Consider the following 23,183-nt stretch of genomic DNA (forward strand, 5'->3'; position numbering starts at 1 on the left):
AGTTGACTGTGCCGCCTTTTATGTTACTAGACAGCGTGGTTCCCAATCATACACCAAAATGTTGTTGTTAAATTGCAGCATTTAAGGTGATATACCAAAAAAGCCCAAACTTATCATTTTATATCAGTGGCTTCAAACTCACAAGGACGTTCTTTTGAATCTCACAGATTTAAATATGTTGAGGAAGGGCTACATCAACAGTGTTTTTTTTTTTTGGCTGGATAACTGGTTATTTTTGTGTTTTGCTGCCAGTGTGGTATGTGTACGTCCCAGTGAGGAATGGGTCACTGCAGCTCTGCCTATCCCACAGTGTCATGCTCAGCCTTTCACAGGGCCCTTATCTCTTTTTATGTTCGTGTTTATGCAGTGCATTTTTTTTCCACTGCTTTTGCACTTTAAGGCCTGAGTTTTTTTTTAATTTTGTGAATCACCACATCTTTCCATTGTGTTTAACATTAGGTAGCAGCTGAGAGCTGCTGGGATGGAAATGGGCTGCTATTTACCAGATAATCTAACCACTGACTATAGTGCTCGACTGTCACCCTCTTGGAGATTTTAATAAGGTAATGGTCAGTTCCAGAGCCTTGTTGGTGAATGGATTTAATGTTAATCAGTGGACCTTTATTGCTTCCCTATGAAATATGTGATCACTCTCTTTGCTTTCTTTTTGTTTGCCAGCATGTTGGCTCCATACTATAGGTAAGAAGCTTTATTTAGGTAAGAAATCTGCATCACACCCTTAATTTATTCAGTATACAAAAAGAAATTTGCAGTGGAAATGAAAATTGGTCATTTGAGTATTTTGCTAATGAACCCATGTCCAGCGTACTCACTCTCAAAACCCTGGTTGTGATTGCTTGCCAGAAAATGGGTGCAGTTATCTAACCGAACCATTATTTGTCTCATGCCCTTAATCTACACAACAGACAGATTGCAGAGGTGCAGACAAGCTTAAATGGCTTCGTTGTGAATCATTGGTCCTCTCATTGCTTTCATCGAATGTGTATGGTAATAGAAGCTGCAGCTGTAGCCCTGGTTCTGTTCTTTTATTTAACCATGTGTTAGTTCCAGACATAATCCGAAAGCCTTGTCGCGTTTTTCGGAACACTTTCCATCTGACTGATCGCAGTCGTGGGGTGCCTTCTCACCCCCATTTCTCCATAACAGGAATCTCAGAAGTCTATAAATGATTGGCAGATTTCCTTTCATTTCAGTGGTATTAATTTGAATTCTGGTTTGCAGAGCTGGTGAGGGGAGAATGAGATGCGGGTCGGGGGATGATTGCATGTGTGCCGGGCCGCATTTCCCTGAAATTGTCTGTTGCACCGCAGGGCAGAATTCAGCACGTCTGCCATTGGCTGTAAAATCTTATTCTCGTCGGACTTTGTATTAAATTTGTGTTGCTTTAAATACAATTCTGAAGGCATGAAAATGTTTATAGCCGTTCTTTCGGTTTTTGATTAATTTCTGATGCCGTCCCTTAAATGATCCGGCACGTGTGAAATTTGCGCTCTAACGGTTACGGTTACTTTTGGCACCGAGCCTCAGAAATCCAACTCCATTCGCTTCCCGGCAGCCCGCCTCTTGGATACCAGGTCGCCCAGGGTGTTGCTCGGCGCCGTTTTGCCCGAGAACAGCCTGGCAGGGGGGTGTGCTTGGAATCGTGGGCCCAGAGGGGAGTGTTCTTATTTCGCTTTGTCAGGCCAGCTTGGTACAGGCGAGCAGTCGGGAGATGTTGCTGGTTAGCGCGGCGGATCCAGGCGCGGCACTCTGTTGAGAAAAGAGGAGTGGTGAAATAAAGGCTTGTTAACATGTGACCTCGTCCTCATCATGGGGGCGCTGTGCAGTGGAGCTTTCTGTGAGTCTGAGTTAGTGAAATTGCCACCCCGCAGCAGATGGATGAAATGTGACTGTCCTATGTCTGTTCTTTAGTTCTCTGTTTCTGAAGTGAGCATGGGGATTTATTTAGCCGTGGTGCACCCCTGTGCATGTGTCAGTCTCTCAGGACACTTACTGAGGGAGGGGGAGGAAGCTGGAGTTTCAACTGTAGCTAGCTCTTTGAACAAGGAAGGGGAGGCGAGCTGCAGCCTTTAAATAAATAATGTGTGCTCTCATGCAGGGCTCAAACAGGAGAGCACGCCCAGTCATCCTCTGCTCTGCATCCGTTTACTGCCCCAACCCCCCCCCCCAACCCCGGTGGCGATTTTCTCCTATCTGTAATTCATGCATTTCCCACTCCAGGCTTTCTGATGAGTCGTAAATGAGAATGGGGGGGTGGGGTAGCGGAGTCGCCTGGGATGATGCGACGTGGTGTCTGAAATGTGCTCTCGGAGCCACCTCATGCACCCTGCACTCTGCTCTGTGTAGACGGCAAGGTGGAAGGAAGACCGGGGGGGAAATGGCGATGGAGAAAAAGAACTCGGGACGACATGGCTTTCAGAGAGTGTGTCGAGGGCTGAGTGTGTAGAGCAGCTGAACAGATGTCATTACTGACGGCCTGAACTGGTCCCAATGGGTGAGACAGATCTCATTAGGGAGGGTGAGGGGTCTATCAGACATGTCTCCCCACATTGGTTTGATTTCTGCTGTGCTCGGAAGACTCAGGTGTGTCTTACTGCTTTTAATCAAAGGTGTTAGCATGGCTTAGGGCTGGTGGGGACAGTAGGTGGTAGATTGCCTTGCTCTGTCAATACTGCACAAACCCTCCAGTGCTTGCTGCCATGGCGATGGTAGGAGACAGCAAGCTGAATGCCTCCGAGCCTCCAGGTGTGCCTTTTTGGCCGCTTGGTGAAACACTGTGGAGATACGGGGATTGTCCTGGAGCTGCATGGCGCACTTCACGTTGTGGTGTAGCCCCCCCCCCCCCAGGGTGAGGAAGCCATGGCAGATGGATGCTTTTCAGACATGGCTTGAACAAGCGCCCCGGTGTCGCCTCATGGGGGTGAAGAGAAGCTGAAGGAGAACAATGGGCTTTTTGCCCTGCACATCTGTGAAAAGCTCCAAGGCCCCCGTGACCTCCCTCGTGACCTCCCCCAGACCAGGGCCCCCTCGCAGTTTGAGGCCTCATCTGCCCACCACTTACTCTGCTTTCCGTGTCTTATATTGGGTGTCTTTGTGTTACTGCCACAGAATCTCTGCTTTTATCATCTTGTTTACTTATTAGCTTAGCACGAACGCCTGTGCAGAGTGCTTATTTTACACCAATTTACACAGCTGGGTGTTTGCTTGCACAATTTGGATTAAGTACCTTGCTCAAGCATACAGCTGGGTTCCTTAGCACTCCTGCAGCTGCTGCTATACATATCCGAGGTTCGATCTTGATAGAGCTGCTGTGCGACAGGCTGGTTGCACCCAGAGCCTTAAACCGCCTCAAGCCGGACTGGCTAAACCAACCCGGCCTGGTTATTCAGTGGATGAATGTTCACGGAACCTTGATTATTCACCAGTTTCCTGGTCTCTTACATAGGCTGGGTGCCGCTTCTTGGTTTCCAGGTGATCTCTGTTGATTTTATTCGTTCCCTGGCTGCAGTGCTTCTTAAAGGCTTTGCAGAGGCATTATCTGTTCCTTTATTGCTAACCTTGGCTGGAATGAATGCAGTTCAGGGTTTCGCATTGAAAATGGCTGAAAGAAACATTCAATATTTTTCTGTTCAGCGAGCTGAATGCAGTGAATACTGTACACGTTAAACCTCATGACTGAACCTGCAAAGGCGTTATAACAGCCTGGTGTTTCAGTCTCCAAATAGCCTTGGCGGATTGACGGTAAATATTCCCATGGTGATGGGATGGGCAGTGTACGGACGCGCGTGCATGTGGGTGGAAAATGTGCTCGTGGGGTTCATCGTACACTTCATCCCCCCCCCCCCCTTTCGTTCTTTTAATTGGGTATTATAATGAAAGCAATATAATACCCCATTGCTGGGTTTGCCAGGCTGCTCACTGTCAAATGAAAGGCAGAGTGCTCCTTCCATCTGATGTGAAATGAGATGATGGGGGTGGGGGAGGGGACGCATTCTGTGACACGTAATCCACCTCTGCTGAAGATGGTGGGGGCATGTAAGGGTTGGGGGGATGGGCCTGGGCAGCGTCCCGTCGCAGTGTGAGGGAGGGGGCAGAGCGCGGCCACGTCGCCCTGACATTTAGGCTCCCCACCCCCCACCGTTTGAGCACGCCCCGTCTTTTCCCAGCCGCTGCAAGGCATGCGGGCCTTTCCTATCGGCTGCAGTATTTTTATCTGGAATGCACCTTAACATGCGGTCAGCCGGAATGCATCATAGTAGCTGCATTAGCACCTTTACATCTTGTGAATTATGTTCCCTGTGTAGCTCGCTTCCTAAAAACAGACTCTGTCCTGTCCATAAACCCACCCCCCGCTTTGATATAGTCGTGTGTAAATTTTCCACTTGGGGGGCTGACAGTCTGCCTTTGGCTGGCAGCAGGAAGCAGGAGTGGAGTTGTGCCGTACGAGTCCTTTGCTCGTGTCGGTTGACCTTGCGGATCAATCTGGTATGATGCCGGGGCTATTCATTACCGTGAGAGGGATAAATCGGCCGGCTGTATCGATCAGGCGGCCAGAGCTCTCAGGTACACGCGGGCGCTGCAGGTGTTCCTGCCGCTTGCCGTTCCATTTGCCCGTCAAAGCCACACCGCAGCCGCTTAATTGAAAGAAAAATCGCAATCCTCTGCCGTGCGAAAAATAATTGCATGTCACTGTGTGGAGGGGAGTCTGAGAGATGTATGGTCTTCGTGACAGAACACGTGTCTTGAATTAAGGCCGGTGTTTGAATGTCTCCAAATGCGGGGCTGGCGGTACAGAGGAAAGGTTGCCATGGCAACGGGGCGAACGTGGGGTGTTTGTGAGGCGCATGAGCTGAGCGCAGCCGCGCTGTATAAACAATGTGGCTAGTGCGATGGGAGTGATGCCTGTTCCAGGTTCGTCGTGTGTCTGTGTGTGCGTGTGGGTGTGCTGGTAGTAGCATTTTATCTGTGCAGCTTTTGCTTTTCTTCAAAGTAACTTGCATTAATTATTTTCTTAGCCGACTCTCGTCAGCACGTAGGTTGGATGTACCCAGATATAACGCTCGGTAATTACGCCAGTGGTTTAACTTAAATAACGTCTCAACAGTCCCTGCTGTGAATTGAACCAGAAGCTAACTGGTCACGATGCATTTTCCCCGTTCTCTCTCCAATGTCTGTAAGTCTGTCGTATCCTTTTGCTATCTGACTCGCCTGTCTGCAGTGACTCCCCTCTGACTCACTTGTCTGTGCCTGTCGGGAAGCAGACAATACAAGCTTCATGCCTCTTTTTTGCGTGGTCAGCCGTCAGTTGCTGTGCGGGGAGAGCTGCATGCTCATTGGATGATTGATTGAGTTTGACATTCCGCCCTGGCTTCTCTCAGGTGTGTGATGGGTCAGCATGGCGGCTTTGTAGCGAGGAGTCAGAGTGAGGCCAGGTAGTTCAGTAGCTCGTTCATGGTTGTGGAGCGACGCGGCCCAGTCTTCAGCACCGCTCTGAGACCCAGCAGATCCTCGCCTTCCCTCGCTCTCGATGCACCACTGTTAGCGGTCCTAGGGCCTTTGGCACTCTCCTTCCTGGCTGTTTTCGGGCCGTGCTTAATGCACTAAACCCCCCAGACAGGCCATCTGATGTGTATTGATGTTTTAATGCACGTACCAGTGCTGGTGCTCAGAATTTGATTTTGCTGGGTATCAGTGTTGAAATCAATGAGGCCCATATGTTGGGGTCCAGGACTGCAGCTCGGCCTGTCCTCCTGAGTATTTGTAGATAAGAATGCTCCAGAAATGTCCTGGATATCGTCACTGCGCCTCGATTAGTGCGTATTTTATTTCGTTTGCCTCATCTCAGCCGTGGGGACCTGAGGGGGGGGGGGTTTGTGATGGCTGTCTGCCGGGCATCCCACTCTCAGCACCCTTCACGACCAGTTTTGCTTGCCCGGTCATCTAGGAGGCGAAGGAGCATGGCGTCATCCCCATGGAAAACTGGCCGATCAATACTGGAGTTGTTTTGGAGATGAGCCCTGCACTCTGCTTCTCAGTCTCCCTTTCTCACCCTGTCTATTTCCTCCCGCCAGTCTCTCCAGTAGCTAGGGTCAAGTTGCTCCCCTTCATGGAGGGTCAGATATTAAGCTGGCCTGCGCTGCTTATAACAATGGGTCCCTTCCTGCTAATACGCGATGCTTGAAATATAAAATGGGCCTCACAGCTTGGCCCTGTTGTTCGTTTGGACCAACTGCTCTGTGTTAGGAACAATATGGCCTAAAAATCGAACTCGTGTTTGTAGATCTGATGTGCATTGCAGTACTGACAGCTTAATATTGTAATTTCACCAAATGGTGCTTGTCTCAGGCTAGCAGTTGCTTAAATGGTTAAATTGAATGTACTTGCTACAGACTGCTATGAGCCCAGACAGATTTTAAACCCGACACTCGGACACTTAAAGGTTCTGCTTATCATTAAACAATTGACCAAGTTATGTAGTATTAAGTGGATATGAAAAAGCTGGAGACGCCTATACAGACAGGCTGTGATTCGTGGCTGCGGAGCTGTCTGTCCTGTGCTCCACAGTGCCTGTCGTGTTAGGCCGAAGCACTGTATTTATGATCAGGAGAGAAGATGGCTGGTTTGCAGGTGTGTTCGACACAGGCGGAGAAGATGCTGAGCCGTAGGTGGGGGGTGTTGTCCTGATTTCACAGATAAGTGAGACAGACCAGGTTGTGGGAAGCGTGGCAGTTCCTGTAAAACAATGCTTCAGAGAGCAGGAGGAGGGGAGAAGTGACAGCGAGCCATCAGGCCAGGCAGGAATGGCTGCACTGTGGAGAGCATAACAGCACCCATGTTCTCCAGCAGTCCCAGAATGCTTTGCTTTCACATCCAGAGATGTGGTCATAGCCAATCTGTTACCTTCTGTTGCAGTTTTCATTATTCGTGGCTCGTGTTTCCCAGTAACGCTGCAGGCTCCTAGCACCTGTCCATAAGGGTCTAGGCGTGTGGTCTTCTCTCTTCCACCCTAATCAAGCTAATTTACTCTCCTCCAGTGGTGTGAATAGGCAGAGCTGGAGAACTCCACGTGAACTGAGGCTGCTCAGGGCCATAGATCTGTCAGCAGAGCTCTGGTGGGGGTGGAGGGACCCGGTGTCTTGGCCGCTGTGTGTGTGTCACTCTTTTTTTAGAACTGTCTGGTGTTCACACTCCATCTTTAACCCTGAAAAGACCTTCCTTGACACCAGTTTCCAGTGTGGGCTAGAGAATAGGGCTGCAAGATATCACATTGTGATTATATGGGCTTTAGATGACGGGTGTAAACATTTTGTCCAGAATCCAGCTTTTTGGTACTATACGGAAGTTTACTTACACCCACAATTTGGTAAGCAGATTAGTAGTATGCTTAAAATATTAATGACAGGCGTATTGTGACGCCCAAAAGTTAGTAATCTGTGTAAATTCGGCGCATCCTTAAACTGCAAAAAAAAAATACCGCCATGCCACCAACGTCTTTTTTTTAACCTTGTTGATCCACAATATCTTCTCTGTCAAACGATGTTGTGGCTGTTGAGCTGTCCCTTTCTTCTCTGCTGCTTCAGTGCTTATCCCTGATTTACCAGAACAGTAGCGTGTGGCGTGCTTCACTAACCAAATTTAATAAACAGAAGGTTATGTCGAATTTATACAGATTACTAACTTTTGGGAGTCACAATAAACCCCTCATTAATATTTTAGGCATACTGCTAATTTGATTACGTCTGTGTTGTATTGAAAAGCTGATGTCCGGACAAATGTTTGTCCATCATCTAAAGCCCTGGTAGTTATTTCGCAGTTATTTCCCTATAATCGTGATTGTATCGCAAATTAAAATCATGCAGCCCAACTGGAGAAGCATTTTGGTCTGGGTGAAACTGTGTTTGGACCACCATAGTGATGTTACAACCAGCTTAGGTATGACCCACACACACTGAGTATTGCTCGAAGCAGGTCTTGTATCAACTGGGCCAATTAGTTGGTAATTATTTCTGGTGTTTACATTTGAGTATTTCCCCCCCGAAAGGGCATTAAAATAGCATGTTTAAGTGCAAGGCAATTTAAATGCAGTCTTATATACCTTATTCATGTGAATATTGCCATTTTATCGGTGCCTGTACTTGTGTGGGTATAATTATGGAAGTCGTAACGCATTATATCTGTAGCACTGTTTTCTAAAGCTAGCTGTCCAAAGCCACTGACCTCCTGGTAGTGGGGTGGGGGGTGGCAAGTTTGTAGTTCTTCACACATTCAAATGCATAAACAACTGTCTGTGAATTGGTAGACATCCCATAAAATAGAAAGCAATGACTGTCCTTGCGGTGCACTTGTGTAATTCAACCATGGAGTTTACAACAGCTACACTCTGTAGTTCCTGTCTCACAAGTACGTCAAACGGTCGTTGGGAAGTGGTAGCTCCGTTGGGCAACCTTTCATGAGGAGGAGACGAGGGGTCTGTGGGGGGTGGAGGCCCAGATTGGCGCCGTTAGTCTGTGTTGACTTTCTGGCCTGTTCAGGGTCACTATTTCGTCAGCGACATGCACACAGGAGATGATAAACTGTCATAGCGCCAAAAAGGTATTAGAGCCGGTACTTTCCCGGTGCCCTGCCGCTCTGCTCGGGCGCACGCAGTTAGCCCGAATCGGGGAATGGTGCCATTTCACATACCTCATCCTCTGGATTAGAGACGCAGAAGTAGTGCTCCTTGTGGGTTGCCTTTAAGACCCGTCGGACTCGCTAGGCCCGTCTGCTTGGGTTGAGGTGGGGGCGAAAATGTTGAGTTTTTCTTTTTTTTAAATTTTTTTTGTTCTGTGCCATGGGAATGCAGGTGGCCCTTCTGTGTGAGGGTGGGTGCGGGGGGGGGTAGTTTGTGCCATTGGGCAGCCGGAAGGCCAGAGCACGGTGCCTTAAGTGTGGGGCCCCAGGGCATCATGCTGTCCTCTGGCTGGGGACATGACCCTGCTGCAAAGGACTGCATCACAGGGTTATTAAATTCTAACAGGGAGTCTGGGTTTGAAATCTGTCTGGACTCATAGCAGTCTGTGGTGAGATTCGGCTGCCTCACAGAGCTGCTGTTACACAGCAGTTCGCTGCATTGCGTTCCTTTCATTCAGTGAGGTGCACTTCTTTCCGAAGCACCTCATGCAGTTTTGCAATTTTTCCCCTTTGTTTCACATAGGGATGGGCGATCTGATTTTATATTGTGATCAATCTTGAAGACATCTACGATCTACTTTTCATGCAAATCACAGATATCTTGAGCTTTTATGTCCTTCTAAACCTCACATAAAACTTCGATAGCCAGTTATGTGTGTCACTACCTGACCCATAACACACTTCCTCACCTGCCATTGAATTGTTTTTCAAATATATCATGCAAGAAAGGGACCCTGTAATACAGATGTGATACAACTTGGCCAATCAGCACAGTCATCTAGTAGGAAGTCATTCTGTTGGTTTGTGAACATAGCATGAAAGTAACTACCCAGTCCGTACCGCCTGCCCGATTCGCACCTTACCCATCTGCACCTCATTATATTTCCTGGCACTGCCAAATCCGTTCATCCTGCCATTTAGGTATGACCCACACACACTGAGTATTGGTCGAAGAACACAAGGAATCCAAAATGAGAATATCTGGCTGAAAATCCCATTCTGTGCTAGTGGAGATCGCTTACAAACAGCTCGTATAATGCACCTGATGTAGTGAAGAAATTTTAATGGGATCAGGATGGGTCGTGAAAATGTCACGAAGCAAAGTGGTACAAATCGTGCAACGTTATAAATGCTAGAAAAAGTAATGTTGCACACGCGCAGACTTACAAGGTACAAATCAGGCATGCGCAGTCACATATTTGATAGATTAGTTATCTGTAAACTAGCACTTTCGAAGGTAATACAACTAATCCATTCAGCCACCTTAAGATGAATCATCCAACATAACTTTAATATTAAAAAAAGTTTAACCCAGGATTTAATTACCGTTTTTCGTCTGTGTCTTTTATGCAATATATAAAATACAAAAAATACAGTGTTTTAAATGGTGCTTGTTGGAGTCGGGGTATTCCACATCTCAAACTGGGAAGAAAGATTGTAATTCAGATTGTGGATCATGATTGTGCATTATAAAGATCGCAGTATGATTTTATGGAAAGATTGACCACCCCTTGTTTCACATACTTAATCCATCTGTCTCTGCTAAGTATACAGGGATGCAATGATATTACACTACTGTTTAGGATATAATTTATACAGTGACTGTTTAAGGGGAACTTGAGTCCAGTTATCTGATTAGTACTTATTCTTGTGTTTGTGTTGGTTGGCAATAGAGTTGGTGATTCTGGGTCTAGTTCAGTAGGTGAGGTTGGTCCCTGATGCTTTCAATAAGGTCCCCTTCTGAATGATCCAACACTGATGGTCTAGAGGTACCCAGTTCAGGGTTAAATGCCTCTTCTATACTGGGCCCAGGGACCTTTCCTGAAGTGCCAGCAAATGCTGCTAAGTGCATTTATGAAAGCAGGTTTTTCGTCTCTGGAGAAGCAAACTGCATGTCAAAGAGAGCTGAGGAGTTGGCATAGCACATGCTACAGCCTGTCTATCCTTTTATGGTTCCTTGTCTGCCCCGGAAGGAGAACAATAAGGCAGTATGTTCATCCTCTTTCAGTCACTCTTCAATAGCTTCCCTTCATGAAGGCTATATGTGAATTTTTTATCTTTTTCCTGCCTCTTGCTGAAGTTTTCAAGGCCTTAAACGTTTCATTGTGTACGGCCGTTCACGGCTGTCTGGGACTGTAGCTGCTCTGATTTGGGCCCCTTTGGAGAATCATTCAGGATATAGCCCTTTTTTCGTGCCATAGGGAGGGAGGGCTTGTGTTGAGGAGACTACAGGGCTGCTCAGGGCAGGAGATGGGGAGTCTGGTAGCACGTGTGACATTCAGAAGGTAGGTCTTTGGATGCGGTGGCTGCCGTGGACCCCAGCTAGGCAACCACCTGCCGAATTGTATCAGAGGTTCTCTGTAATGGCCTCTTTATTTTTTTTCCCTGTGCTCTTCCCGCTGCCCATTTGCCAGCTCTGACGGCAGTCCAGCGAGTGTGTGTGCACGCACGTCAGGAAGCACTTTTAACTAAATGTCATCGTACTGCAGTTTCGTCCTTGGAGCCTGACTTTTCGAAATTATCTTGGGTTACGAGGAAGCTTCCGCGCGGCTGACGGAACGTGGCGACCCGTGCTGCCGGAGAAACGAGATGGTGCCGCGGGACACGTTTGTGCCTCCCTGGGCGCCCAGCGTGCATTTCAATGAGACCCTACTGAAGGGTGGGGTTGTAGCCAGTGTGTGTCTCAAAGTATTTGAAGAGCTTTTGAAGCCCCCTCTGAATTCAAATAAACCATGTCTAAATGCGAGGGGCAGGTGGGGCTCCGTTCAGGGTTAGCGGGAAGGCGGCGTTTCGATTTGAGTTTTAACCAGTGAAAGGAATAGTGCGTCAAACTGAATGGCGTGTTAATTCAGACATTTGTTGGTGTCTCTGTTTCAGCTTTGTGAAAATGGAGTCGGGAACCTGATTTCCCAACCTTTGCTGAAGAAGATTGTGAAAATGGACCATTCTGTGAACTAATCGTGTCTTTTTTTTTTTTGTTTGTTTGTTTGTTTTTTTTGTATCTATTTATTTTTTAGTATTTTTAAGGACTTGATCGCTGCAGTCTTTTGGATTTAAACCTCGCCCCAGTGAAGACGGCCATGGAATCGGTAAATATCTGACTTTCTGCTTCTCATGAGTCTGTGATCCACGTCGTATTGTGATTGCCTGTTGTATAGTAACGCGCCATGAAGAACTCTGCGGTAAGACCGGGCTTGTTGTTGGAGGGGAGTGTTGTTTTTACCCCTGCTTGTGTGCCAGATACCTGTCCATCATCTGAGGGACTGGACTGCTAAAATTCCTCCCTTGTTCTCTTGTTCTCACTCACTCATTTCTGCCGCCTATGGATGCACCACAGAGCATGCTGTGGCCCGGGGCCCTTTGGGGGCGTGGGCTCGCCGTGCTGGCTTTAGCGCCGAGCAGCAGGCTTCGGCTGGCCCATCTTGTGGCAGATGGCAGCTGATTGTGAGGCGTCGTGTGTCACCCGAGCAGCCTCTACAATGGGGCTTATCAGCGGGATCTCTGACTGGTGTCAGCGGGGCAGGGAGAGGGTGCAGTGTTTCAGTGCTCTCTAATCACCGACGCCGAGCGGGTCCCTGCCGCCCTCCGGGGCCCAATCAGCCGCGGAAGGAAGTGGGCTTTCAGAATGGCCGCCACTCGCCCCCACCCTCGTCCCGAGACTCAGTGGTGCAGGTGCTGCGTTCAGAGGAGGACCGCGCCTTGCTGGCTGGCTCTCTACTGTCTGAGAGGGGAGCAGGGTCTGTGGAAGAGTGCGTGCATCTGTCCTTAGTGGCCAAGCTAGTGCTAAGTGGAAGCGTGGAGGCAGGCCTAGGTGGAGGCAGGCCTAGGTGGAGGCAGGCCTAGGTGGAGGCAGGCCTAGGTGGAGGCAGGCCTAGGTGGAGGCAGGCCTAGGTGTACGCTGCAGATGAGCCCTCTGGCCAGTCACAGGACGGCAGGGGTAGAGGTGTGGCTCGGCAGTGAAGGAGACCCAACAGCCTGCCAGGGCCCTGTCCGCCACAGCCAGTGGGTGTGTGTGCGGAGGCTCCGAGGCATGTGTCTGCATGCGCGCGAGCTGTCGTCTTCTCCTGAGACGGCCAAGAAAGTGGGTCACAGCTCCAGCTCCCCTTCCAGCTAATACGGCCATTGAGGAGCCGCCGCCCCAGCCTCTGGGTCACATGACATGACCCCCTCCTCAGTCTGAGTGAGCAAAACCCTGCGAAGGGAGGGAGAGAGGGAGAGAGAGAGAGAGGCAGCCTCCACTCTCTTGCCTGCGTGCTGTTTCGCCTTTGACTGCAGCGAACCTGCAGTGTTTACAGTCTCTGCTTAGTGTCGCTGGGAACCGGGGAGGCGGATTACAGAGCTCATTACGTGCTCAGATCTCCCACCCCACCCCTTCCACCCATGTGATGCTGGTCACATGGTTTCCAGACATCCAGTACCAGCACTGTAAATCAGAATTGGGCTTTACGCTCAGCCTCCCTCAATCCTCAAATGTGCAGATGTGGTTGGGTGGAGGCCAGCTAAAAAAGCCTTCAGCTGAAGTGTAAGCCTCCCTCTCCTCTCTCTCCCTCCCTTCCCCCAGATTGTAGTTCACTGCAGTAGTGACTGAGCCTGCACCACTGTGCGCGCTCGCAGCATTGGGGTGGATTGCCTCTCCTCATGAGGGGGATCTTAGCTGTTTTTCCACCGCCCATCCCCCCCCCCCACCCCCACTCTGTCTCCGGTCTGCTCATTTAAACATTTTCCCGAGCTGAGCTCCATCCCTCGCTGGGATTAGTCTGCGGTGCTCCTAACGGGGAAGTTGTCGCTGCCAGTCATTGCATAAGTGGCATAGCCTGAGCCGAGACGACTGTGGGGTCTTTGTTCCTCGGGGCTGCGCGCCCCTCTCCTCGCAGGCCCCATGCTAATGCTCCGTTAAAGGGCTCTGTGTGCTTCAGACAAGCAGTGCTCTGTATGGGGAGAGGGCAACTTTGGGCTTTACCCTGCAGAGTAGCATTTCTGTCATAGCTGAGCAGGGGAACGCCGTCCTGCTGGCCGCAGAAGGAGCTGCGGCACGGCATCGTGAGCCCCCTGTGCGGCCTTCTGTCTGTTTGCCCCTTGTCCTTTGCTGGGCCTTTTTTCAAAATAAAAAGCAGTAACATGCATGGTGTACACGCACACGCATGCTTTTATTAACAGTGCACCTTGTGGTATAAAAAGTGATGCCATATGTAAGTAATGTGTTTGAACTTTGGTCTTGAACTCTGCCTGTGTGGCCCCTCCCTGCTGGCTCCAGTGTCAAGCTCTGCCTTTAATGTAACATCTGCAATTACGGGTCGTAGGATCCCGTCTGTGGTGCACAGTGCAGGGTGTGGCGCTTTGCTGGACAGTGCTGACTTAAGTAGGCCCCAGGGCCTAAACGGCTTCTCAGCTAAGTGGATCGGCTTTTTGTTCGTCTTGGACATGGTAATCGTCACTGGTGAGCAACCAAGACTTGTGAACTAAAGCGTATGACCCTCAAGCCGGTTGTGCTTTTAAATGAAATCTTTAGTTTCTGTAAACACTCAGGTGATCAGTGGGTGTAAGTGTATAATTATTAGCTCCATTAGTTGCTGTCAGCTTGGATAATGTAACAAAGTGAATTAATTGTAAAATTAATTAATCGATAGTAATATTGTGCTTAAAAATTATGGACACTGAAGGCCAGAACCTATACCGTGTCTCTCCTATCCAGTGTCACGATTAAAATGAAGTGGCTGAGCCTTTAGCCGGAAAGCCTGGGGCAGCAGGTGGGAACAAATGATCCCTCTTTGCAGGGCTCTTTGTCGCTAAAGCCATTTCAGTGAAGCACGTGAGCTGGATTGGCATTAAAAGCGTGATGCATAGGGATGAAGTCATCACCATGTCGTCTGATTGGCCGTGGATCCCACTCGCTCAGTAGAGGAACCAGTCAGGCCCCTGGGGGGGGGGGGAGGGGGTGGGTAATGCTTTTCTGGCCTGTGCAGAATGAACTGCCGTTGACCTGACGTTTCCTTTGTTAGCCTCAAACCAGCCGTATGCTGGAGCAGCCATGTTACTTCATCAGACGACAGGTTTGAGGCTGATTTCCACCTTTTTTTGGATGTGTCCTGTGGAATGCTTCTGCTCTGACAGCATGAAGAAACGAGTTTTAAAATTTGCTTTTATGATGCATTTTGAAGGCTAGAATCTGAACAGAAACTTTGCTGATGGAGTTAGAACAGAAGACTGTGTGTGTGTGTAACACACTCTCATGGTTTGTGTTGGAGGGCAGTTTGCTGTGGCCTTTGACATGGAGGAGAGGGAGCATATTGGGGCAGTTTCTCTATGAATACTCCTTTCATGTCCTCCTGAGTGGGCTAGAAGCAGATTTCTGTGTGCACGCGTGACCTATTAAACCTTTGGTAAATGCCAGGCAGCTACTATAAGTCATCCTGCCTGGTGAAATGGTTCTGCAAAGGTGGAAAATGATGCCTTTTATAAAGGCCTTCCTTAGTCCACTGTTAGGAAAGTTTTAATGGACAGAAGTATCTTTTTCCTGAAGGAGGGGGGAAATGATCAGGGGTTTTAATGACTTGGAAGAATCCATCTTACCAAATTTGTGCACAGAAAGTTATCCCTCCTTTTTATAAGTTAACTCATTATCTTTATTGAAATATACTGTTAGACACAGGAGATTCCTAACACATGAGATTTATATTTACTGAGCATAGTCATCCATTTCGTCGTCTTTCCTGTTATCCTGATTTGCTCGTTTGGGATGCATGTACCAAATTAGTGTTACTATTGTTTGGTATATTGCATGTTTAACTAAAGGAGAATTTTTGGGGCCCATTCATTCTTTTAAGCTTAAATAGATCCTTTGGTCAGTATTGCAGCGTATCAGGTTGTTCCCAGAGATCTTCTGCGCTTATGGTGTTTTTGATTTGAGCTGCTCCTGTGACTCATCTCAAGGTTGCTTCCCTTGGGCTTGTTTGAGTGGCCGCCTCCCAGTGATGCCTTTGCCTGTGCTGACGTCTTGGGCCTGTGTCTTCCCGACACTCGAGTTGCGAGGGGGGGGGGATTGGCCCTGATTATGGTCTCCTTGATGTAGGTGGCCATGGGCGTGAGTTTGTTTGCCGTCTGACACCCGGCCATGGAAGTGGTCAGGTTTAACCAGACGTGACACTGACACCACAGTGCTGGGGTGGTGGCGGTGGTGGGGGGGGTGGGTCGCTGGGTTAGTTAAATCCATTGGGATCCTGAACTGCTTTGTTCCAGTAAGGAGGAGGGTGGAAGGGGGTGGCAGGCAGGTATTTCGGTGGGAGGCCTGTTCTGAGCGGCAGATTGTGGCACAGCCGGGTGCTACGGAGACAGCTGCTGCCACCTCCCCCTCTGCCCCCCCCCCCCCCCCCCCCCTTGTTTTTTTGAAAGCAGTCGCTTAGGGGTCAGGGCTCTCTGTGCATGGTTGCCGTGGAAATGACCAGATCGGTTCGCCCGGCTTTTGGGAGTGTGTGTATAGGTGCGAGATTGAAAAGGATAAACGATGAGGAGGGCATCTGAATAGTGCCGTTTTTGAGCAGTGAATCTGTGCCTCAGGTCAGCAGGAAACTCAGAGAGTGCAAGGTGGAGATGAGGAAGTTTGTGCGGATTCCTCCATGCATCCATAATCCTGTACAGGAGGAGAGGCGCTGGCTTTTCTCGCAGCAGACAGCCAGCCTGATTTCCTTCACTAATAGAGATGTTGTGCTTCCTTTGGCGCATTTCCTTGAGAGGAGAACAGGGCCAGTTTTCATGCCCGGAGCCCAAGGTCTCAGGCTCTGTTTTTGTGGTGGAGCCCCGCCTGTCTTCTCTTTGCCACAACACACAGCAAAAGCTCCACCTCCCAGGACCCGGTTAAGTTGGTTACACTGATTAATTGCAAGGGGCTTCATCCCTGGACTGGCCCCCGCGTGAAGAGGCCCTAGTAGACCACTCACCAGTCTTACAGGCTGCTCGGTGTCTGTGGGGAGGAGAGAGGGTTTGGGATGCTGCAGGACAGACCTAGTTGTGCAGTCTGTCTTGTGAAGCTGTGCATTTCCCATGCGGGGCATGTACTGGAGTCCTTGTTCACTACAGGTGACCTGTGGTGGTTCTAGGGAGGGAACTCGCTGTTCATGTTGTGTACATAGTTTCTGGCTGGGGCCCCTCCCAACACGGACATGCATGCATCGATTCCGATCCGGTCTGATCTTCAGTGCGGCTGGGTCTCTTGTTTTAATGAACCCTATTCTTGCTGCTGCTGTTTTTCTCCTTCCTGGGGGCAGTTTGAGTAAAGAGCGCCATTGTGGTCTGTTAGTCATGCCAGGTAGCTTTGAATGTGTCAACATCGTTGCCTCAGGTGTCATGAAATAATGGTTGGTGTTTTTTTTTTGTTTGTTTTTTTTTTTTATAAATGGTTTTTATCAGTATGTTAAATAGTCTTCTGGATATATAAGTAGATATATAAAACACAAGAATGTCTTGTTGGATCCAGATCTGAACATTTTTCTCTGGATTGAGCAGCAGTTAAATAAATTCACAAGTTTTAACCTTTCCTGTACATCTAAATTATCCAGTTCAACTTTGTTCTGGCTCAGCACTCCAGTGGAAATGTAGAATTAATCTTTAGAGTCACTGGGAGGAGACCGGGCCCAACCAAGGCAGTCCCATCTCCCTGGAGAGAGGCTCAAAAGATGGTCACCAGTGCTGATGCAGGCTACAAACTGCAAAGCTGAGCGGACCAAGTGAGTGTTCTGTTTGTGTGTGAGCTGATGGCGTCAGCCCTCCGACCATGATCGCCTGTGCTCAGCCCTGGGGAGGAGAGAAAGTCTGCCGTGTTTCTCTCTCTCTCTCTCTCTTACACACGTGCGTGTGCACACACATGCTTGCTTATCCAGCTGCCTGAACAAGCACCAGGTATAGGTTATTTTCTTATATGTTCAAGTACAGAAGGGTGTTTGTGACCCATAGAGTTCTTGCTGTTTTATTTATTACAGCATCCCCAAACTTCAGCGAATTGCTTGCTGGAAGAGATGTTTGGCACAAGTGATAAGAAGGTCTGAGCAGAGAGAAATCAGCCCTCTGCTTTGTCCCCCTTCCTCCTTTTGTCAGCTTCCCCTGCCTGGCCCCCCGACACTTGCGTGGGCTAAATTCTGCTTACCATGTGTTTTTTTCCCGTGGTAGCCTGTCCTCACCCCTTCTTGTCTGGGGCTCCTCGTCTCTGGTGGACTGCAAGCATTGTGCTGCTCGTCCTTGGCCTCCCCTGAGCTCTAGGGGCACGGATCTGGTTTGATCTATGCTCACGCGTATCAGGTGAGATTATTTCCACTAGCCTCAGTCTTCTTGGAATATTACACTTGCTGGGTCTTTTTATTTTCATGGATGTGCGGCTTAAAGCTGAAATCCCCAGAGTTGCTCAGGATGCAGCAGTTTTTTCTCACAGTTCATTTTTCCCTTTCTTTTATTTTTTGCTTTTATGACTTGTTAGGGTCACGGTGAGCTCAGGTTACACCCCTGAGAGTGCAGTGCTTCAGACAATTTAGTCTTCACCTGAACAGCATTACTAGGTGTAGGGGGACCCTGGGAATGAAAACAGGGAAAATCTGTAAGTTCCATGCATAGCTGGGGCTGCTTTCAAAGCTGAAAGCTTTGTTTATGTTCTGTCCTTATTAGTTTGCAGAGCTCTGTGTTGCATTCTGGAGGCCTCAACCAGGGCCTCTGGCCTTCAGCCCCCTTCCCCTATGCCAGGGTGGTCCTCAAGGTCTGAGCACTGCTGGTTTTCCAGCTTTCCTTTACCTGCCAGTCAGGTGTGAAGCCTCTGACCAATCAGAATCAGTAATTATTTAACTAACTGGGAGAACTGAAAACAAGGCCTGGATTTGGAATCGAGGTCCAGATTTGAAGAACCCTGCCCTATGCTGTACCTAGAGTTCTTACCATACTGCTCCTCTGGTGCTTCTCTCTTCACCTGTTAGACAAAATGTTCTCCGACTTTGTCTCGCTGTCATTGATGGGCGACAGACGGCTGTTCTGTCCAAAAATCCAACACCAGTGCCCAGCATAAATTCAGAGGCCAGCCTTTTATTAATCCTGTTCCAAGCCTTATTTTGTCTCTTCTGATTCCTGGTATCCAGGCTTCTATGTGTTATCGGCAGGAAGACTACTAGAGAAAGACCAATCAGAAGGTCTTCCTCACTGTTTATTTGAAAGCTGATCCACCGAATCCTGATAAAACTGTGTTGTTATGGTATCTGCAGCTGAAGAATTCTGCTTAGACCCTGCGTGGAGCAGTGAGCTCCAGCCTTTTGGGTGGTTAGCTTTTGCGTGTGCACTGTGCCAGCACTAATAGCTTTGTCTTTGATTTTACGCTGTGCTGAGTGTGCGCATTGTCACTAGGTAGGCTGCCTCATAAACATCCCCAGCGATGGACCATGCCTCCCAAAGCTGCCCTCCCTCTGGGTTTAAACCAGCTTCGGAGTTCTTCAGATGTAGGCTCGCTTAGTGTTAGGCCTTTATCTGCTGCTGTTCCAACAGAATGTTGCCTTTTTCCCATTGGCGTTTTAGATTACTCGTATCTAGCAGTGCTCTGTTCGCTTTGATGATTTCAGTTTCCACCGGGGCAGCTGATAACTTGCACATGTCTTTAACCTCCTGTTTTTCTCTGTGGTCGTGTGAAAGCCCAGCACCCTCTTGCGATTAGCTTCTAAGCATTTACTGCTATAAATGAATGCTGGTACATTTCCTGCAGAAAGGCAGCATGCTGGTGTTGGCTCCGACGTGGCGTCGCTAGGCAGTACCTGAATGGGTTAAACGTGCTCCGGATCCAGGTGGTCCTCTGTGGCCCCGGCAGCCTCTGGATGTGGTCGCTCTCTGTTCCCCCGCCTCCTGGCGTGCAGGCACTGCAGCTGGCCTGCTGCAGTAATCTCAGGATCTGCCTCAGCTTGTGTACCGGGAAGAATTCATGCTTGGAATTGCAATTACTCTACTATTTGAGGCTTTTTTGTTTTCCATTTGAAGTTCCCATATGTATAGATGAGATGAGATTTTAAGATATTTCTTAAGAATGTGTATTTTACAAAGCAAAAATCTGAAATTGAATAAATATTATGGCCTCTAAACATTGCGTAGGAGCTGACTTTTAACCAACTCATTCTGGATGCAAGCGACAAGCGGACGGTTGCTATTCTGTGCACTCATTACTTGCAGGAAGTTGTCTGTGTTACCTCTCCGACGCTATTCGCTAATTTCTTATTTATTCTCTACCCCTGTTTAAAATAACATCTATTTCTGACTGATCCCATAGCAAATTATGTGTGGAAGATGACAGCTGTACATTGTTTTTATTATAGATTTGATTTAGCTTATTTTGCCTTTCTGTGACCAGAAACATTGAGCGAAAGTCTTTTACTTAAGAAGCCTTTTAGCTTTTGATATTGTGCAGTGGCGGACCCAGTGTAGGTGGAGGTGAGGTGTGATGACTGTCAGGGCGTAGGCAGGTCTTGGACAGGAGGATTGTACACGTTCGCGTCCAGTCAGCCCCCATGTCTTCCATGCGATTACTGTCCTTTAGATGGAGATTGTCAAGGCAGGAGCTTTAGCACTCAAGTGCCTCTGTTTTCCGAAGATTACTCTGTTTCCCTGCCCTGGTTCAAGGCCAGCGGCGTAAGCGCCTGAAGAACGTGATGGTTTTTCCGATGGGTCAGGGACGCCAAGGACGGCTGACGCAGCAAGGGAATCCCTGCCAAGTTAACCTCTACTGTGCCATGCTCAGCTTTGCACGCATCTAGAGATGGAGCGACCTTAGCTGTGAAGACTTGCATAGTCGAAGAATGGCTGACAGCTGCTTTGTTGTCTGTAGGAGCAACATCCCGCTGCCTTAAAGATCCACAAATCCCCAGCTGCCTTGTCTTTTTTGCGCCTATTTTGACACGCCCTGCTAGCTCCCCGGCCCCGCCAGCACACCTTCGCTTTGTGTGGCAGCCATCATGATTGCCAACGTTGGAAGTTGACATCACAGATGTTGTAGGGAATGGGAAGAAACTGTGTCTTGGTTCATCTTCATTCATGTTCAGCCCTGGTGTATGACACTGGCATTGTCGTGTCATGCTGAGCGTGCAGATAGCAGGAAAACAATTACATTCCCCAAAAATTTAGGCTTTCCTCAGAAAGCATTTAATGTTTCCTTTGTTAACCACTAATCAATTCCTGCTGAGTTTACTTTTTGGGATGCGCTCTGTGTTCATTGCGCTTAAAATAGGCAGCCTGGGGAGAAAATCAATGCTTGCTCAAGGTAATTGATGAGAGAGGCTGGCCCACCAGTGCCTCACTGACACTGGGGAGGGGGGATACTTACAAATTCAAAGGTAGGGTCTACGGTTCCTCAAGTTAGTTTCCTCTTTACAGTGGTCAGAAACACTGGTTCAGAGTTACTTTGTAATTCCACCTTACCTGTAGATGTGTGTTCCCTTCTTTCTTGCTCAGGATTGTCTGTAGTCAAGCTCTCAACAGTTCCATTGTTCTTTCACTGCTCAAGCCATTTCATCTCCCTCATTGACTCCATGGTCAATATTGACATCAGAAGTGCTTTTCCCGGTTTCAGAGTCCTCCCCGCAATGTAGATATAGCATGTAGGGGTGAGGTGGGGTTAAGCTTTGTTCCATTTGAACTCTTAACTTGTAAATTCCGAGTTCCTAGCCTAGAACTGGAACGCCTCCTGAAGTCAGAATTCCGACTCGTGAACTCTGAGGAATCGACACAACCCCGAGCTCAGAATTCAAGATGGCTGCATCCTTTATCAACAGAAGTTAAAGCTGTAGTTTTATACTGTGTATTAGCACTTGCATCTTATTTGTGGCTTTTTATATGGGTTGTACACACAGTGCTGTCCATCTGCTATCTGTGGACGTATTGCTACGCAAAATACCGCATAATGTGTTATACACTGATATAGCTAACAATGGCTAACAATTAACCGGACCCGTTTCATTAAGCAGGATTTTTTGCTTATGCGGACAGCTCGTCTGATTTAAAGTAGTCTGCGCTAAATGTAAGTGAACGAAGATAAAGCCCATTTAAACTGGGTTAAATTAAATCTGACAAGTTATCTAGGTAAGCAAGAAATCTTGCTTTTTAAATCGGGTCCCTGGCACTGTTAAATGGCTTTCTGACTTTCTGTACTGGAACACTGTTAACTCGTGTGTGACGTCATCCCCACCTCCGACGTTGTCTCGGGGGTGTCTCTGCCCGAGGGACTTGAAGCAAATGGGTAGCTGACTGCCTCCTCTTTGGGCACTAAAGCATGATACCCGGGCACCTGCGTGCCATGACACTATTCCTGGCCGTCCTCTCACTAAGATGAGTGACTGTTACAGACCCGAGGCCCTTTATATCTGCGATGCTGGGGGATGAGCACTTAGTTCTCAGAGCGTTGGGCCATCGCCTTCCTACCAGGAAGGCTTGGGGCTGCTGTTTTTATTTATGTTTTGCCAAAGAAGAGCTGGATGTTTATACATGTCAGTATAAGATGGTAAAATGGTGAAGTGATGGTTAAAACTGCCTCATATTTAAACAGAATTATCTGCTGAATAAAATGCATGTTTCCATGTCAAAGTACATTGTAGGTTCTCTTCTGTTTGGCAGGGACTGTGTGACTGAGTGTAAGCCAACCTAGAGTGTAGACAGCATGTAGATTGTAGTATGTAGTGGTGATTTTGTTCTTTGTAAATTTTTGCATATCTAGTACATAAACATCTAAAAACCTTTTGTTTTTGTCCATTTTATAAAGGCATTTTAATAGATTAAGTAAAGAGATTCAGATTAACCGGCACTGCAGATCCGGCCCTTTTGTTTGAAAGCGCCATGCAGCCTGCTACCCGTTGTGCAGAACAACAGATCAGTATCATGGGCAGTGACAGCTGTACAGCGAGGTGCTCTCAGTGAGCCCTGCATTTTATGTGTCTGACAGCTAGCTAATGTGTGTGTAGCTGGTCCTGTGCTGACTGCTGACATGGAGATCAGAAGCATTAAAACTTTGAGGGCTGCCTTTAATGTGACGTGTCAGTGTCACATATACAACTGCATCACAGACTTAAGTAGTTACACAACATTCTGGGTAAAAGCGTTGGCTGTGTGACTGAAACCGTCTTCTAAGCAGTATAAAAATAGTAATAATACCAGCAGATTAAAGTAACAAAGTCAGTGTTCCCGAGATTAAAAATCTGTCTTAGATGTCCTCTGAGGCAAGGCCACGAGGTTTGTGCATGGCTGTTTGTGAACTTGCTCATCACAGGGGACACGACATGCGATTGTGCGGAGTTAGGAGGTTCACCGAAGAGCCTCATCGTCATGTTAAAATGATAAACTTCCTCACTCGGTCACATTTGGTCAGTTTTAGGGATGAAGTTCAGCAGTGTAATGGACGTCTGAATGGTATAAGAATAATTTATCTCTAGAGTGTTACAGTGGTTCAGAAAATGGTTTGGGGCTGTTGGTGAGCACGGACTTCAGTGAGCTTCAGG

At 48.2% G+C, this 23,183-nt stretch overlaps 1 protein-coding gene across 3 annotated transcripts in view; it reads left to right on the forward strand.

The window, feature by feature from the left end:
- The window catches only part of ankrd11 (ankyrin repeat domain 11), a 78,250-nt gene that overhangs the window by 4,968 nt on the left and 50,099 nt on the right, over window positions 1-23,183 (forward strand). For 2 of the 3 annotated variants that reach the window (XM_023790741.2, XM_023790740.2), the window contains exon 2: window positions 11,709-11,780. The exons of the other annotated variant lie outside the window; for it this stretch is intronic. The gene's annotated coding sequence lies outside the window, so the exon portion shown is untranslated. The remainder of the gene's footprint in view (window positions 1-11,708; window positions 11,781-23,183) is intronic. 3 annotated transcript variants of the gene reach the window in all.

Source organism: Paramormyrops kingsleyae, chromosome 11 (assembly GCF_048594095.1).
Source record: "Paramormyrops kingsleyae isolate MSU_618 chromosome 11, PKINGS_0.4, whole genome shotgun sequence".
NCBI lineage: Eukaryota > Metazoa > Chordata > Actinopteri > Osteoglossiformes > Mormyridae > Paramormyrops > Paramormyrops kingsleyae.